Raw genomic sequence first — 17,785 nt, 5'->3', positions numbered from 1 at the left:
GAGGGAAGGAGCACAGATACGGAAAACCACAAAATGCATTTTGTTCTGGAAAATAGTAATAGGGTTTCCCTCTACTTCAGGACTCACTTCCCTCTCCCAGCAGAGAACACACACGAACCAATGCTTGCTGAGATTCTTGGACGCATCAGGCTAGAGCCGCTACACGTGTTCCTTCCGGGTACGCCAACGCCGCGCCTACGAGGTGGGTATCCTTCTCCCAGGCTACAGATGAGGAAACCGAGGCTCAGGAAAGTGAAGGGCCTTGCCTGAGCTCACCCAGTGTGGAAGCAGCTAAGCCAGGATTCAAACCCAGGTCCACGCCCAGGCCCTTTAACCACACTAGGCTGATTCCGGGGACCCATCTCCACATCAGATGCACTGTAGCACCCCACGACCTGAGGGCCGCAGGGCCGTCAGAGCTGGGTGGGGCATGCAGGGTGGCTGGCACAGCTGGCCTGGACTAATTGGATCAGCCCTGGGCATGAAGCCGCCTGTCTGACTGCCCTGGCAGATGGGTGCTAGGACTGGGCCATCTGCCAAGACCCAACGTGGACACTGAGGTTCCATTCTGGCCTCCCCCACCCTGACCCTGATGGCTGGCAGTGCCCACATAGATCCAGAAGGCCAGGATGGCAGCCGCTAACCCTCCTTCGGCGGCTGGTGCCTCCCCTATGTGGCCATATGGCCCCATATGCTCCCTGACAGCTGGACTGCCGAACCAACTGCCCGAGGACGTCTCCTGCAGACGCCTCGAGGCCCTGACCACGCCACCCACCCCTGCCCAGCAGGCCACAGGCCCAGCTGGGAAAACCCCAAGCCGGAACGCCCTGCCCCCAACCTGATCTGCCACCTCATTCAAGTCGCCCCCCCCCCTCCCTGGGCCTCAAACTCTTCCTCTGGCAGACAGCAGTGTGACCAGCCCTCGACCCCGTCTCTTGGTAGCCCACTTCGAAGGTCACAGACTTCCACCCAAACTCACCCCAGGTCTCCGGGGAGACACATTTACCCATTTTACAGACATAGAAACAGAGGTCCGGGGGATCTCAGGGACCTGCTCACGCGCACACAGTGGGAGGGCCAGTACTAGGGGCTGCATCCTACGAGTCCTGGACACCTGACACCTCCCTATGCCCCGTGACATACTCGAGGCCTTGCCCAACCCCGGAAGGATGGCCTATGGTGCAGCACCCGGCTCCTACCCCAGGCCAAATCTCTCCATCTTCTTGGGGTGGGAAGCCAGGCCCCGCCCCTTGGCCATCCTCAGAAGATGCACTGGGGCCTGCCCCCGCTGCTGCCCTCATGACCAGCCCGATTCCCACAGCAGGCGGCCTCAGGACCGCCTCCCTGCCTCTGGCTCTCGGGCCAACCCCTCCCACAGCCACCAGAGGGAGCGGTTTAAATCATCAACCTCCAGCACTTCAACCCTGCAACCCCCAATATGGAATCAGCTCTCACTCCTCAGTCGGGCAGTCAGGATCCTCCTGTCTCATGCCAACCTGCTCCGTGCGTGCTGCGCCCCTGCACGAACTACTGCATTGCAAACACGTTCCACCCAGGCCTGGTGCTTCCCGCCACGGCGCCATGCTAGGACTGTGCCATCTGCCTGGAAAGCCCTCGCTGGTTCATGTTCTCCATTCATTCGTGTAGTCAACGTATTTACTGAGCTTCTACCAAGTGCCAGAAACATCCGAACAGGTCAAAATGCACCAGCCTCCCAATCCACCTGCGATAACCAGCCACCAACCCCTCTCGTGTACCTCTGCAGCTGCCCAGCCCACTCGGTCTCATACCCAGGGGTGGGGGTGGATACCTGCGTCCCCTTTCAGAGCCCAACCAGGGAAGGACCCAGGCTTGTCATCAGAATCCCCAGTGCTCAGTCTGGGCCTCAAACCAGGAAATGCCCCTAAACGTGGAGTGAGCCCCCACTGCGGGATTCTAGGCAATGGTTCAGTCCTAGAACGGTTCAAGGAATAAGCCCGAGGCATGGTTCTCAAGAGCAGACGTCTGCACCCCAGAAGCCTGTGGAGGAGACTCTGGGTGGCCAGAGTGGCTCCCAGTTCCCCCAAAAGGAGGCTTGAGTGGTCAGGGGACTCTCCCCGACAAATCACCCCAAGGCTCAGCCCACCCAACGACTTATCACTGAATTTATTAGAATATAATATCTTTCTAATGTAAAACATCCCGATGGCAGGGTCAGGGACTCGCTGGACAGCAAAAGGAGGGGCCACGCTGGACAGGTTTGAGGGGGAGCGGCTCTTCCCGGAACAGGCAGCGACTAGGGGCTGGGAGCACCTGGCTGCGAGTCACACCCCTGATAGCACAGACCACGGGCCAAAGGGGTACCCTGCTCTCTCCCTCCCCCTGGCCTGCAACCCCAAACGGTGGGCTTAGCCTGCAAGAATCCTTTGGTGGGAAGGGGGCCAGAAGAACCAGGGTGCGGCCTCAGGCGGGCCTGGATGGCAGGGGTGGGACCAAGTGGGCACCTGGCCATGCTCCAGCCACCTGGGTGTCAGCCGGAGCATCAGTGGACACACAGGAAGGCAAAAGTCCAGAGCTCAGGGAGCCATATGGGGATGGAGAGGGAGAGAGAGAGACAAAAGAAACAATGGGAAAGAAAGGCCACTGAGCGAGAGCAGGGCAGAAGGGGACTGGGAGAGGCAGGGCGAGGCTCCCTGAGCATGAAGCCAGCAAAGAGGCTGAAGGGTCCAATGGCACCCCGACCCCAGAAGGAGCTCTGGTCACTCCTGGGCAACAGTTCTCCCCGCCAACGTGGCCCTGGGAATGAGTCCCGGCTGCCATCAGGTCAGCACGAGGTGGGGGGGCGGGTCACAGAAGCCTGAGTGGGGCTGAGAGCTACTCTAGCTTCCTGGACCTAAGGTGGGCCACCTGGGAAGGAAGTGGTCCCAAGAGCCACCAGACTCCACTCCCCCCAGTGCACATTTACACCTCTGTGGGGGAACCCATTTCCCTTTGAGTGAGCTCCCTGGCCCGCCTGGGGCTCTAGGATGGAGATCTCTAAAGGCCAGGAAGGATTCCAGGGCCCATGCAGGAGGGCAATGCCAGGGCCTAGCCTAGGGTGCTGGGGTGGGGGTGGGGGTACCCTTCCGACCCCCAGAACGATACCGACATCCCAGTGCTGAGCTCCACAGAAGCCAGGTTTGCAAACCAGCAAGCAGAGCCCGGGAAGACCCCGGCCCCAAATCCAGGAAGCAAAGGTTAAGGAAGCCGGGATCAAGAGGCGCCGGAAGTCAAGGCAGGGAGAACGAGGCCAAGAGTGGCTGTGCCCACGTTCCTGCCCACCCGGGAGGGCGCTGGTCACAGGCGGCAGGACAGCTGCCCCAGGAGACTCCAGCGGCAGGCAGCCGGCCCCCTGCTGCCTGCGTGCCCTCGCAGACCCTGCCCACCGCACCAAGACCCGGGGCTAAAGGGTGCCTTCCCGGCGCCAGGGGCTACCCTGACCCTAGAGTCCTCCTCGCTCCGTCTCTGCCCAAAACCCTCCTCTGTGAAATGGAGCAGAAACGTGCCCACGGGCCTTGCGTTCTCGCAAGGGGCTGATGGATTCCAGGGGGATGAGCAAGCGGGGGCAAGGCTTAAGCCTGAAAAGTGCTCAAACAAAATCTTACCATCCCCCCGAGAGCCGGGTAGGTCCTAGTCCAGCATCACACCCGACCCGCTGACTGGCTTCTGACCCCCACCGGCTCCCACGCTGAGCCCCGGGGGAGAGCACGGAGCAAGGGCGGCTGGGGAACCCGGCTGCTCTGACCCAGAAACCCAAGCTGGAAGGATGGATTCAAGGGGCAATCAGGGAAGACTTCCCAGGGGAGGAAGAACCTGCCCTGGAAGCAAGGAGCGTTTGTAGAGGGGCAGTCCTGGCCCCCGACGCTTCCTTAGGCCTCTCCCGGCGGCGGGGGCCTCTGGTCCACCCTCTCGGGGGCACCGTGCAGGACCGGTCTTGTGCAGGGGTAGGGCTGCCATGTGGGGAGGGGGCCTAGGAAGTCCCGTGCGGCGGCCAGCACCGGCTGGGAGGGGCAGGAGCGTGGGGGGGCTCCAGCGTGGAAGGGGCGGGGGCACGGTGGGGGCACAGCCGCGCTACCCGGGAGAGCGCGCGGGGGCACGTCTGCAAGCAAAGCGGGCACGGGGACGGGGATGGGGTCGGGGACGGAGACGAGGACGGGGACGGGGACGGGGACGGGGATGGGGACGGGGACGGAGACGAGGACGGGGACGGGGACGGGGATGAGGATGAGGATGAGGATGGGGACGGGGCGGGTACGGGGATGAGGACGAGGACGGGGATGGGAACGGGGACGGGGATGGGAACGGGGACGGGGCCGGGGACGGGGCCGGGGACGGGGTCGGGGACGAGGACGGGACCGGGGATGGGAACGGGGATGGGGACGAGGACGGGGACGGGGACGCGGGCGCCCCCCCAGGGGCCGAGGCGGGCCAGGTCCAGCGACCACCGCCCCCCCCCCGCGGTCCCACCCGTCCGGCCGCCGGTCCCCGCAGCAGCAGGCGCGGGCGCACACGGCCAGGCGGGCACGTCTCCGCGCTCCCCGCCCCAAGCCCCGCGCCCTCGGCCCCGCTGCACAGACGACCTTGCGGCCCCGCCCGACCCCGCCGGAGTCACCGGAGCCCGGGCCCGGGAGCCGGCGGGGCGGAGCGCGGCCGCGGCGGAGGGGGGCGCCCCGGGCCCTCGCTGCGGGCGCTGTCCCCCGGGGCGCGCGGCCGGAGCCCCGCCCTGGGCCCCCCTCCCCTCCCCCCCGCCCCGAGCGGCTCCGAGTCGCGGGGTCGGCGGGGCCGGCGGGGCGGCGCGGCGGGCGGGCGGGCGGGCGGGAGCGCGGTCACGCACCCGGGGAGCGGGCGCCCCTCCGTCCCCGCGCGCCCCCGCCCCCGCCCGCGCGCCCCCCGCGCCCCACCCCCACCGCGGCCCGCGGCTCCCGCCCAATCAGAGGCCGCGCACGCGGCGCCGCCGCCGGGCACCCCCCGCGCCCCGGCCTGCGCCCCCGCGGCCCCCGCCCGCCGCCGCCCGGCCCGGCCCGGCCCGGCCGCTCTCACCGTCCGGGGCGCGCACCGGGCGCGCCGCTCCGCTCCGGGCCCGCATCCCCCGGCTCCGGCTCCCGCTCCCGCTCCGGCTCCGGCTCGGGGTCCGCTCCGCAGGGCTCGGCTCCGCGGCGGCGGCGAGGCGGGAGGGCGTGCGCGCGTGTCCGTGCGCGCGCCGCGTGTGCGTGGGGCGGGAGGGCCCGGCTCCGGCTCCGGCTCCCGGCTCCCGCTCCCCGGCGCCCCCGCGCGCCCCCGCGCCCCGCGCCGCCCAGCCCCGAGCGCGCCGCCCCCGCCCCCGCCCCGGGCACCCGCGCCCCCCGCGCCCCCCGCGCCCCGCGCGCCCCGCCCCGCCTCTCCCCAGCCTCCCGCCCTCCGCGCACCTGCTCCGCGCCCTGTCCGCCGCCTCCCCGCCGTCCGTCCGTCTGCCCGTCGCCGCCCCCGCCGCCCCTCGCATCCCCGCAGGACCCGGGGCGCCGCCCGCCGCCCGCCGCCCAGCCCGGGTCCGGTCCGGGTCCGGGAGCTCCGCGGGCCGCTGGGGCTCCCGCTCCGGCTCCGGCTCCGGCTCCGGCCTGGCGGCGGCTGAGCATCGCGCCCGGGCTTAAAGGGACAGCGGCCCGGGAGCGCCCGCCCCGCCCGGCCGCAGGTGGGACCCCGGGAGGGCGCGTCGGGCCCTGCTGAGGACACCTGCCGCGCGGAGGGCAGGGTGGAGGACGGCGACCCTCCCGCGGGGTGACCTTGGACAAACCCTGCCTCCCTCGGGCCCCGTGTACCCTCCCCTGGAAGGACGTCGGCTCACTTCGTCTCCGAGGCCGACACGGGGCCGGATCCCACCCAGAGGGAGGCCCCAGGCCGCCGGGGGGCACCCAGGCACCCCGAGTCCCGCCCACTCTGAGGCTACACTCCTGGGCCCCCGCACCCTCACCCGCTCACCGGGCCTGGGCCGCCCCCTCCTTCTCTGATCTTTCTCTCCTCCCTCGTCTGGGAACCAAGGCAAAGTTGAGAGGTACGAGGGCGCACAGGGACCCCACAGAGGCCGCGGAACTCCTTCACAGCCAAGACCTCCCTGGACCCTCCTGACCCCCCCGGGACGTGAAGTTCCAGGTCACCCCTAGGGCTCCCCGGCAGGCCTGCAGCATGAGCCTTTCATCTTCTGTGTCCCCCACACCTACTTCCACCCCACACCCCACAGGGTCGCTCGCCCTCCTTCCTCCACAGAGGGATACGTTTTGCCCATTTGCTTACTAAGTACCTATCGTGTGCCGCATCCTATTATGCACCAGGTACTGAGAACACAGGTGGTTTCCACACATGCCCCCCCTTAAAACAAAAAATGAAACAACAGGGGACGCCTGGGGGGCTCAGCAGTTGCAGATCAGCCTTCAGCCCAGGGCATGATCCTGGGTCCCGGGATCAAGTCCTGCCTCAGGCTCCCTGTAGGGAGCCTGCTTCTCCGTCTGCCTGGGTCTCTCTCTCTCTGTGTGTCTCTCATGAATGAATAAATAAAAATAAATATTTAAAAAAAATGAAAGAACAGGCGGTATAATGGAGCTTTTAGGGATGGAGGAAGTCCAGGAAAGCTTCTGGAGGAGGCGACATTGAAGGCAGTTATTGAAGGACGGCGAGGAGTTGGCCGGGCAGAAAGCTACCGAAAGGGCAGCCCAGGCCGGGAGAAGAGCACTTGCAAAGAGCCGCAGTGGAGGATGAGGACGGGTGGTGACGGGGCAGCGGAGAAGCCGGGAGAGCCTTGATTGAGGAGCTTTGACTTTCCCCGGGCCTCGGCGGGGCTGCCACCTCGCCACCCTAGGCCAAGGGCTCCCAGATCAGGAGCTTTGGAAGCTCTCCTCCTAGACCCGCTCCCAGCCCCTGCGCCCAGGGCCGCCGCCAGATGCAGCACAGCCTCCCCCTGCTGACCGGAGCTGGAAGTCGGAGCGCGGGCTTCTGTGCGGCCGTGATGGGAGTCGGGAGGGCCAGGTCTGGGCACCCAAGTGCCCTGCAAAGACCCCATGCCAGGCACACCCAGTGCCTCTTCCAGCCTCGGTGTCCTCCTCTGTACAATGGGCCACCAAAGAGGTTGGTGAAGAATTTGTTAAGAATGATGCACACAGGAACACCTGGGTGGCACAGTCCGATGAGGGGTCTACTCTGGGTTTCACCTCACATCGTGATCTCAGGGTCGTGAGATTGAGCCCCGTGTTGGGCTCCCTGCTCAGTGAAGACTCTGCTTAAGACTCTCCCCTCTTCTCCTCCTCTTCCTCTCTCTCCCTCTCAAATAAATAAATAAATCTTGAGGGGGGAAAAAAAAAAGATGGGTTCCTGAGTGGCTCAGTTAAGCACCTGACTCTTAGTTTGGGCTCAGGTCATGATCACGCAGCCTCGTGTCAGGCTCTGCGCTCAGTGCAGAGTCACCTTGAGATTCTCTCTCCCTCTTTCTCTTGCTCTGTCAAACAAATAAACAAAATCTGGAAGAAGAAGAAGAAGGAGGAGAAGGAGAAGAAGAAGAGGAAGAAGAAGAGGAGGAGGAGGAGGAAGGAGGAGGAGGAGAAGAATGCGCGGGAACGACCCAGCACACAGTAGGTGTTCAGCGAGTGTCTTTCTTCCCCAACCTGAGCTTGGCTCCACGGCCTGGCCCAAAGGCCCTTGCCATCTTCCTATCCCCTCCTTTCCCGACCTTTTCTCTTCTGCCTTCGCCCCAGACTTTCTGGGGCCTCAGGAGAGATGAGCTCATGGCTGTTGCCTGCTCCGGCTCCACACACCCCCTGAGGAGTCTTCCCAGGGCCTCCAGGTGGCCCCCAGGGGGGCCAGAGACAAACAGCCTTTCCCCAGAGGGCCTGACATCCAAGCAGAGCAACAATTCCAGTCCGTTTCTCCCACTTCACTGTTCTGGGAGCCACGCGGCCTTTGCGCCTCTGCCCCCAGCCCTGCTGGGCAACGTCAGATAAGCAGCATGCCCTCTCTGAGCCCCGACCTCCTCCTTAAGTATGGGGGCAAGCACGTGAGCCCCAGAGGGGCAACTAAACGTGACCGTAAGTCACTTGTTTTCCCTCAGCAGCCCCAGGCCTCAGCCCTCTATCCGAGAGTTTTACCCAGAGGCAGGCAGGTACAGAGGTCCCTTTGGGACCCCCTTGGATCCTGCCCTGTGCGCAGGACAGGACCTGTTGCCACCTCCGGCTCCCAGCAGGCTTCGCAGAGAGGCACGGCACCAATAATGAACAGACCCACTCAGAGGAATCAGTGTCCCGCCAGCGCAGCAGCGACTGGGGGCAGGGGCCAGAGGCTGGGGAGGCCAGCGTGGGCAGCCCATGAAGGAGCTGCCGCACCGGACCCTGGGGGCGGGTGCCTCCTGCCCCGAGGGCTGGGTCCGTGCCCCTGCAGATGCCTGCCCAGGGCCCCTCTGCTCTCTTCGGCTATCTCCGTAGTCCGGTGGGGGAGACCTTGGCAGTGTCCCAGACCCCATCACCAAGCCAGATCCGGCCGGGGCTGAGTGACCAGCATGGAGTCCCCGGAGGCCGCGGGCATTTCCAGGCTGCCCCTCAGCCAAGCCCAGCGGCCTGAGTAAGGCTGAAAATAGGGTCACCAAAGATTCAGGGAACTGCCCCCCCCACCAGGCTATCTCCTTGCATCTCACATCCCCACCTCCCCACCTCCAGCCTTTGCCCACAGATGCCTACGTACCGCTTGGCTGACACATCCCATCCACCTCTCAAGTCCTTCTACCCCTAAACAGCCTTCCTCAACGGCCCCCTACCCACCCCAACCTCTCCTCCTCTTTGCTCTTAACTGACCACATGTCGGGAGTCTTCATTCACAAGTTCGTCCTCACACTGATCCTGGCGTCATCGTTCCCATTTCGGAGACGAGAAAACCAAGGTCCGATGTGAAGTTCCAGGATTTTAAGTGAGAGCTGTTGTTCTTCATTCTTTCCACAAACACTTCTTTTAAAGATTTTATTTATTTATTCGTGAGAGATGCAGAGAGAGGCAGAGACACAGGCAGAGGGAGAAGCAGGCTCCACGCAGGGAGCCCGACATGGGACTTGATCCCGGGACTCCAGGATCACGCCCTGAGCCAAAGGCAGGGCTGAGCCACCCTGGTGTCCCTCCACAAACATCTATCGAGGACTTCCTCGCTGCCGGGTGCTGTGCCAGGTTCTGGGAATACATCCCAGAGCAGTTGGAGTCTGGAGGAAGAAAGAGAATTCAAACCACCATGCAAAGAGATGTGGAATCACGCCTCAGCCAGTGCTCTGAAGAGTTGTGGGGCTAGTAGGTGGAGGCCCAGGCTGGGCTTGGGAGTCAGGAAAAGGCAGGATGTGGCATTTGACCTAGCACCAGAAGGCTGGATAGACATTAATTTTTAGGAGTAGAGGCTCCAGAAAGAGGGAATAGCATATGCAAAGGCCCTGCAGTGAGAGGAAGGAGAAAAAGCCCATGTGGTCAGAGCGTGAGAAGAGGGAATTGGAGATGGGACTGCAGGTGTCATGGGGCCGGGACAGCAGGTTCTGGTGGGCCCCATTGGGAGTAGGGAGTTTAGCCTGGTGGCTTCAAGCAGAGGACGGTGTCCCACAGCGCCTCCAACTGCCTCCCAGCCCATCACTCAGCAGCCTGCACCTACGGACCATTTCTAACCCCCTTGGCTGATGCCCAGCCCCCAGCACATGGTAGGGCATACCGGGGACCCAGACCTGACAGCCAGCTGGCAGCATGGTGGGGGGGACAGGAGACCTCAGCTCAGCTGCCACTCAGATCTAGCCAAATAACTGGGCAATACCTGCCCCGCTCTGTCCTCCGTAACTGTACAGCGGCGACTGGGCTGCTCCTCTCTGCCATCTCTGCTTGGTTCTGGTCACACACACCCTGCCACAAGGGGATGGAAAAAAGATAAAACAGCCAATGGACACCCCCGCCCTCCACCAGAGCCAGATTCTAAGTCCTGGAGGCCCCAGGCCTAGGGTCCAATTCAGCTCTTACAGGCCAACAGTGACTCCCAGACGTGTGGTGGGGGGAGTGGGTGAGGGACTGAGCGGGGGGAGAGGGAAGCCCCTTAGATACTCCATTTGGGAAGGGTTGGGGAAGATGAGCTCAGGACCGGAGGAGGCAGAAGCACGGGACCAGCAGCAGGCCCCAGGCTGAACTGGATCCTTGGGCCTTTGGTTCTCCCATCTGCGGAAGGGTATACTCTACCCCTTCTAGTCCCCGGGTAGGAGAGAGGAGAAAGGAAGCTGGAGGCTGCAGCTCTTCGGTCGGGGGCCCTGACCCCTTGTCAAGCATACCCCTGGGAACCTGACATCAGCACCGTCGGCGGAAACAGACACACACCGCAGGACGGGGGGAGGTCGGGGGTCTGGGCAGAGAGATGGGATTGGAGTCGCAGTTTGGGAGGCCAGTGGGGTACGGGGGGTGTGGGGGCCTGGGTCCTTGTGAAGCTATGGCAGGAGGAAGGGAGCAGACCCGCTATTCAGCTCCCACTCACAGAGGGCGTACTCTGGGCCAGGCCCACGGGCCCTGTCCTCGGGACCCTCCCAGGCCGCGCGCAGACAGGCACTGAACAGCCACATCCACAGAGTAAGGCCCAGGCTCCAAGTTCTGGAGTGGGCACTGGTTGGCGTGGGGGTTTAGAGGCTGGCGCGGTCGTAGAACTGAAAGTCCGGAGCCCCTAGAGCCTGGCCTTGAGCCTCAGAGGTGAGTGGGGAGCCCTGCATTCACCTAGGCTGGCATCAGCCTGACCTGGCTCTCCCCAGATGGCCGAGGGATGGCTGCCCTTGAAGGAGCATAGGAATCCACAGTGGGGGGGGGGGGGAGGGATGTGGGGGTGGGGTGGAAGGGCACAACTGGGGCCGGGTCACCTCTGATTCCCTGGCCCCGCCACACCCACCAGCCCGGGCCTGGCCACTGCCGGGATCCGGGGAGTATATGTTGGCTACATGGATGGTGTTCAGATGCAGAGCGGGAGGGAGGCGGGGCTGCAGAAAAGTGAGAGAGCACCCACACTGTGGAGGGGGGTGCACTGCTGGGAGGTGGGAGAACGGGGGCAGGTCTGGTCACCAAGGTCCTTGGATGCCATGGGAGGACTTTGAAGGGCTTTAAGGGGAGGCAGGTGATCAGATCCGAATTCGTGGATACTCTCTCCAGGAGGTTGGGCTGGAGGGGGTGACACTGAAGGGGGAAGCCTGGAGCGGAGGCTGTGGGGTCGCCCCGGTGAGAAGGTGCAGGTGCGGTGGAGCAGTCCAAGGGTTAGACCCTTAATGAATTCAAGAGACCGGGCTTGGTGAGCGTCTGGAGGTGAAGGCAAGGGAAGCGGGGAGTCCCCAAGGCCTTTTCAGCAGAATAACGGCGGCTTAACTGTGAGCTGACTCCTGCCAGGCTCAGAGCCCTGCTCCAGGGAACCCCCTCGCCAACCTCCCTCCACGGTCTGCGGGCTGTGGAGGGCAGCACAGGGCCCTGCCCAGACCCCCGGCAGGCTGGACCCCTCCTCCCTGCTGCTGGGCAAGCGGAGGTCAGCAGCCCACAGGTGGGTGCCTTCCCCTCGGCTGAAGCGAGAGGTCCTCCCCCGAGGCTGGCCCTTCCGTGGGCAGCTGTATCCAAGGGGGGTCAGAGGGGGGCGGGGGCGAGGGGAGGCCTGACCCTCTCGCCCCAATGCAGGCCGACCTCGCAGATAGCTCAGGCCCAGGGATGCCCAGGGATGCCCAGGTGTCGCGGTCCGCTGTGCTCCCCTCACTGCCTCCCCACCACGGCGCTGATCCCCATGAACCACTTGCACGCTCATCTCCCTCCGCACACTGGTAGTAGCATCCTTATGTTACCCAGGTGGAAGTCGAGGCTCGGGGATGCTAAGTGACTCGGCCCCCGTGGCACAGTGGTGAGTGGCAGTCAGGACGCGGCTGGGGAATGAAGGAGATCCGGCCCCAGGGAAGGCCAGTCCGACCGCAGGCCAGTGTATGAACTGGGGGGCCTTTCTCCATCAGCCTCTCTCTCCCCATTCCACGGATGGGAAACCAAGATCAGAGAAGGGACCGGACGCCCGGACTCGACGTGTCAGTTGACAGTGGCCCCCCAAGTATTCCCTAGGGTTCTGCTTCCTCCGACGGAGTGACCCTGTCTTCTGCTGGCCCCCCCTTTCCAAACCCAGCCCCGGGGCTCAGGCTCTAGGACCCGGTTGGACTGACCCCTACCCGATTTCCCAAGGTGGGAATGAGGTGCCCGAGCTCCTAGTTGCAGGGGCCTCTGAGCTTGCCCACCGCTGGCCTGGAGTCGGCTCAACCGGACCAGGCGGGCAGGCAGGCATCCGACTGGCACAGCAGAGCAAACAGACGGGAAGGAAATCAATTTGAGTGTTTGATTAATTTTAATTTTTAATTTGCACGGCGAGCAATGCACCCCATTTGACACTGCATACTCCCTGCGAGCTGCTGGCACTCCCCGGTGCTGCCACCACTGCAGCTCGCTGTGCCCGGCGCCCTGCCCTCCTGTTAGGCGACGTCTGCTCCAAGGTCGGGGGCACTAATGGGCTTCTGGGTGTGGTGACCGACCGGTTAGGCACCCGAGGGGGATTCCACGTGTACCTTGGCTGGAAGGTGCTAAGTAGTCACCCACACCACCTGCACCCAAGGGCAACCCTGTACCTAGAGCCAGGTCCGTCTTAAATCCAGGAGTCCCAGCTCTTGTGTTCCGTCAATTCAAGGGTCAGAGCTCTGTTGTGTCTTTGCGTATCTGGAATTTGACCCCACACACGTGGGCTGGGGGAAATGGGTCTGAAATGAGGGAGACTAAGTCCATCGCGTTGTCTGGCTTTGGGGCATCCCCCTCCCCCTCCCCTGAGCAGGCCTCGTGCCCTGAGATCGTCATTCTCTGGGGTATATTGAGAACAGAGACCATGGAGTAAGGTTCACCTGGTCGGAATCTTGGCTCTTCCATTAGCTGTGTGACTTTGGGCAAGTCACGTCGCTGAACGTGGCCTTCCAGGACCCTTCTGACTGTGCTTCTGTCCTGTTCCCCTTCAGACCTCACCCTCTCTTGGCATCTATAGAACATAACATTCAAGGGCCTCCTCCAGGAAGCCCTCCCTGATTAAGCCTTCTTTTCTCCCCCCGCCCCCCCACTACTATTCCCAGCTGCTGGCCCTGCCCTGAGCCTGAGCCCTCTCTGCCCCCTCCTTGGCCCCAAGTACCTCAGCTGTGCCCTGTACTTTCTGTCTGGGGTGGTGTGCTAGAGAGAACATGGCCCTTGATCCAGATAGCCCTGGTTCAAATCCAAGCTGACCTCCATGCTGGCTGCTTGGGGCCATCCCTTAAATACCCCAAGTCCAATAGATCCCAAACTGAACTCATGATCCCTCCCTAAAGCCACTATTGCCTCTTTTTCTTCCCTTCCTCAATAAACAACACCCTGATCAGCCAATTGCTCAAGCCAGAGAGCCAGGAACCACCGAGATTCCTCCCTCTGTTTCATTGCCCGCATCCTATTCTACCCCAGGTCCTCCATCCCCAGCCTCCACTACATATCCTCTGATAGAGCGGGCAAGGGGGGAGAGGGATTCTCTGTAGTATTTACTCCACTCCGTGACGGGGCTGGGCGAGCCTTCAGAGAACAGCTGGTCCTACCCTCCCGTTTTACAGATGAGGACACTGAGGCCCAAAGAGGAGCAAAGGCCTGCCCTGGGCCTGAGAAGCCAGGGCTCCTCTGTGGCCAGGTGGGTGTCTCAGAGAGGTCATAGTCAAGGCCAGGCCCTGTGACGGTGACGGAAGGGAACCTGAAGCCCTGGAAGTCCTGACCTACTTGCCCCACAGCCCGGTCCCAGAGAAGCTGCAGGGGAGGAGTGAGGGGCTGGGGCTGTGTTCAAATTCCCAGGCATAATGAATAATCCACTAGTGAGAGCTCATGACAACCAGACATCACTTCGTGATGACTCCACGGCCAGGCCCCTGGACATCCTGCGTGGACATGACCACAAGAGCAAAAGGGAAGGAGCCTTAGCCATGACTGGAGTCAGTGGCCAGTCTGAGTCCCTCTCCTCACCCAACTCGCAGGGCCTGAAATGCCACCATTGTGCCCAGCTCCACTGCAAGGTAATGCGTTCCTGACCCTTAGAAGAGCTGGTACAGGGGTGGGAAGGAGGGCATGAGAAGGGCTTATCTCAGTTAGGGGCGCTGGAGAGGAGCGCAGGGTGCACAGGGCTTTTATTGAGCACATTCTTCCTGCTGGGCACGGTGCAAAGTACTTTACAAATGTCCTCCCTGTGTCTTCGAGGCCCCTTCCGTGTGACCCAAGCATCACTGAACCCCCCTCCAGGGCTCAGTTTCCTTGCCTGCAAAATAAAATTAGTAATAAGAGCCACCTCTAGAAGCAGTTGGGTGGTTAAATAAGGAAAGATGTGTAAAGTGCTTCCTACATTGCTAAACACAAAGTAGATGCTAATTAAAAGCTAATTATAAGTGAGACGACTCATGTGCTGAGACCTAGAACCCTTCCAGTTCACACTTGTCAAATCTTAGCTGTTTATAGAATAAATGTTTCATCACTTGCTACTAGAATGGGGCAGAGCCAGAAGTGGAGAGTGGTGTCTGCCCAGAGCTACGGGATAAGAGTCGTCTAGAAATCCAGGGCATTTCGGCGAAGGCAAAGCCTAGGGAAGGGGTGAGTCTCCAAGAAATGGGCCGCCAGGGGCCAGCACCCTCTCTTATCCTTTAAAGTCCTCTCTCTGAGGTTTGGGCCTGGATGAGCTGCCTCCAGAGACTCCCCCACACCCTCTGGAGTGGAGCAAGCCAGGAAGTCGAGGAGAAGGGATGAGAACCTCATCCATCGGGGGGGGGGGGGGAGCGGCAGAGGCCCAAAATGAAACAGAGACATTAGGAAGACAGCATGTGACAGCCACCGCCACGCAGCCCTGACAGCACCTGTGCTCGGCCTTCGCCTGCGTGTTCTTATGTCATCCCCTGCACAACCATGCCAAGGGATCATCATCGCCAGACACAGATGAGTCTCTCACACGTTAATAATGACCAAGGTCATTGCCTGTAAGCCCCAGAGGCAAGATTTGAGCCTGGGTCCTGCTGGCTCCTCAAAACCATGCTTGGAACCACCATGAAAAAGGAGCAGGGAGGGAGCTGGTGCCAGAATCCAGCTCCAGCTCAGGGTTCCAGAATCCCTGATTCAGGGCCAAATCCGTGCTTCCTCAGACACTCCAACAGCTTACAAGCCCATGAAACATTTGCCTCTTCCAAGTCTGGCCCTACAGGCAAGCTGGGGGGGTGTCAGGGCACCTGGGTGGCTCAGTCAGCTAAGCATCTGCCTTTGACTCAGGTCATGATTCCCAGAGTCCTGGGATCGAGTCCTGCATGAGGCTCCCTGCTCAGCAGAGAGTCTGCTCTCTATCCCCCCTTTCCCTCCCTCCCCACTTGTGCTCCCTCCCTCCCTCTCTCTCTCTCTCTCTCAAATAAGTAAAATCTTCAAAAAAAAAAAAAAAAGATGGCAGTACCATGGGAAGAATCTGGTCAAAGATTGTGTCAAATAAATGTTAATTAATTAATTAATATCTCTTTTTAGAAAAGAGAGAGCCGGGGCAGAAATGCTTAGATCTAAAAATAATAACAACCAACTGGACTCACTACGTGAAGAAGATTCCTTTTAGTGCTTTGTATATTATGTTTAATTCTCACAGCACCCTATGACGTAGGTGTTTATCATACCCGTTTTACGGAAAAGGAAACTGAAGAATAGAGAAGTTAAGTGATGTGCCCAAATCTGCACAGCCTGGGAGAGGCAGAGCCAAGACTCAGTTTCCAACAGGGAGGCTGCAGAGGCCGTGACTGTGACCGTTCACCGCATTGTCCATCCAGACAACCGACTGCTGCCCCCAAGCCCAGAGCCAGCCAGGGTGGTGCTGGGGGTAGGATCTGACTTACAACATCCCTGTTTGCACACACTTCTCAGAGGGCAGAAAGTGGCACCTGCGTCTTTGCAGACTCCGCACAGAGAAGCGTGCTGGACTGCCCCTACTTTGGCTTCTGTTCCAGAGGACACAGTCCCTGACAACGAGGCCACTAACTTACGAAATGACTTGGGTAAGTCATGTCCCCGGGGCCTAGGCCCAGGTCCCACGCATGCGATGACTTCCCGGGATGAACCTGTCTTGAACTGTGCCCACCTCGGCCGCCCACCTCCGGAGTTCGGGGCACTCTCCAGGGTCCTGAAGTACCTCTCCTGCCTCCGGACAGGACGTCGGCAGACCCCACAGGGCACTTGGTTCTCTGAACACGTTCTTTAAAACCAGACAGATGCGTCAACATTTTAGACATGGACCATTACCATAAACACACATGAGGAGCTATGCCTTAGATTCACCACCATCACCACCAAGGAGAATCCTTCTGCGAAGTTCACGAATTAATGCACCTCTCCATCTCGCCTGTTGGTGGCTCCGTTCCCATCTGAATTTTTATGTAAAGGCTGTGCCTCGTGAGGTGGGCTGGTCTATCGCCCTGGAATTGGGGTGACGGTGGCAGGAGGAATGCAGCCCAGGTGCTCAGTAAATGTCACCAGCTGCCGTTATCACTACCATTATCGTCATCTTCCCTGGGCAGCCCCCGTCCTGCGGGACCCAGATGTGAAGGCACATCCAGGGAGAAGGCAGTGGTCTCCGCTGCTGTGCTTGAAAGACGGCCAGAGGACAGCCTTAAGGAGAGGAGGAGAGAGGCCCTCCTTTCAAAGGCTATTCAGCTCCTCTCTCTCCTGAAGTGCCCCTGTTGGAGGACCTGGAAGAGCCCCGCCCTGCCTGCGCTTTCAAGTTAAAAACTGGGTAAAGTGTCTTTCTCAGTCTTCACACCCACCATTCCCAACTCTTGATGGGGCAACCTCGTGAGTTAACTCCAGGCCCAATTGATTATGGGGCCATCTGTTCCCTCGACACCCTCCTTCCCTGGGGCCCCCACACTCTACATCTCAGTTCAAAACCAGGCAGCCAGATTCTAGTGATTGAAGAAGGCAGGGACCCTCCCCATTCAAGGAAGGGGCCCAACCCATGGAGAAAGAACTGTGCCCCCCTACAAGAGTGGAAGATGGGGAAAGAGAAAGAGCTACGCCTTACCTTTTGCTTCCCCCTCCCACATTATCCCAGTTATCCCAGGCTGGAAGGGGCAAGGTCCCAAGGCAGAGGTCCCTTACTCTTGTCAGCACATCCAGACCCAGCCAGCCACAGGACACTGTTAGTCTGTCTCCTCTGTGCTCAACTGCGCAGGCTCCCCTGCTAGGCCTGGGAACATTCAGCTCCCTCTTTCAGCAAACACCCATTAAGTCCTTACTGTGTGCCTGACCTGTGTCAGGAAGTCCACTTACACTTAATCCCAGTTGAGCCTTATGACGGAAGTAGGTATTTTACAGGTGAGGAAACTGAGCCCAGAGAGGTCAGGTTATTTCCAAAAGGTCACACAGCTGAGAAGGGGTGGATCAGGAACTCCCTCTTCCAGCCTGATGAGAGCGGCTCTCCTAGCCCTGCCCCAAATGGTTGATTGCACTGGCCACAGCACAAACCTTTGCCAGAGCACAAGGGACCCTCAAGGAGGTATTAAGGAGAAAGAAATGTCTGGCCCGGCTTACACCTGCTCTGGAAGAAACTGCCCAGCTGGCTCCCTGGGGTTTGGAAGGATAGGCCGTGTGGGCAATGGTCAAGGCGATGGAGGAGGAAAAGCAGTCACACCCAAGACTCCATTCCATCCTTGCTCCCTGCCTAGTAGGAAATCAGGTTCCCGGAG

General features: G+C 61.1%; 1 long non-coding RNA gene across 1 annotated transcript in view; it reads right to left on the bottom strand.

Moving 5' to 3' along the window:
- LOC140623345 (uncharacterized) overlaps window positions 1-5,193 on the bottom strand; it is a 48,084-nt gene extending 42,891 nt beyond the window's left edge. The window contains exon 1 of the long non-coding RNA XR_012022983.1: window positions 5,059-5,193. This is a non-coding gene — a long non-coding RNA (uncharacterized lncRNA). The remainder of the gene's footprint in view (window positions 1-5,058) is intronic.
- Between the last annotated feature and the right edge of the window lie 12,592 nt (window positions 5,194-17,785).

This window comes from Canis lupus, chromosome 32 (genome assembly GCF_048164855.1).
Source record: "Canis lupus baileyi chromosome 32, mCanLup2.hap1, whole genome shotgun sequence".
Classification (NCBI taxonomy): Eukaryota; Metazoa; Chordata; class Mammalia; order Carnivora; family Canidae; genus Canis; species Canis lupus.
Note: the sequence above shows the minus strand (reverse complement) of the source record. Positions and strands in the feature narration are given on the sequence as shown.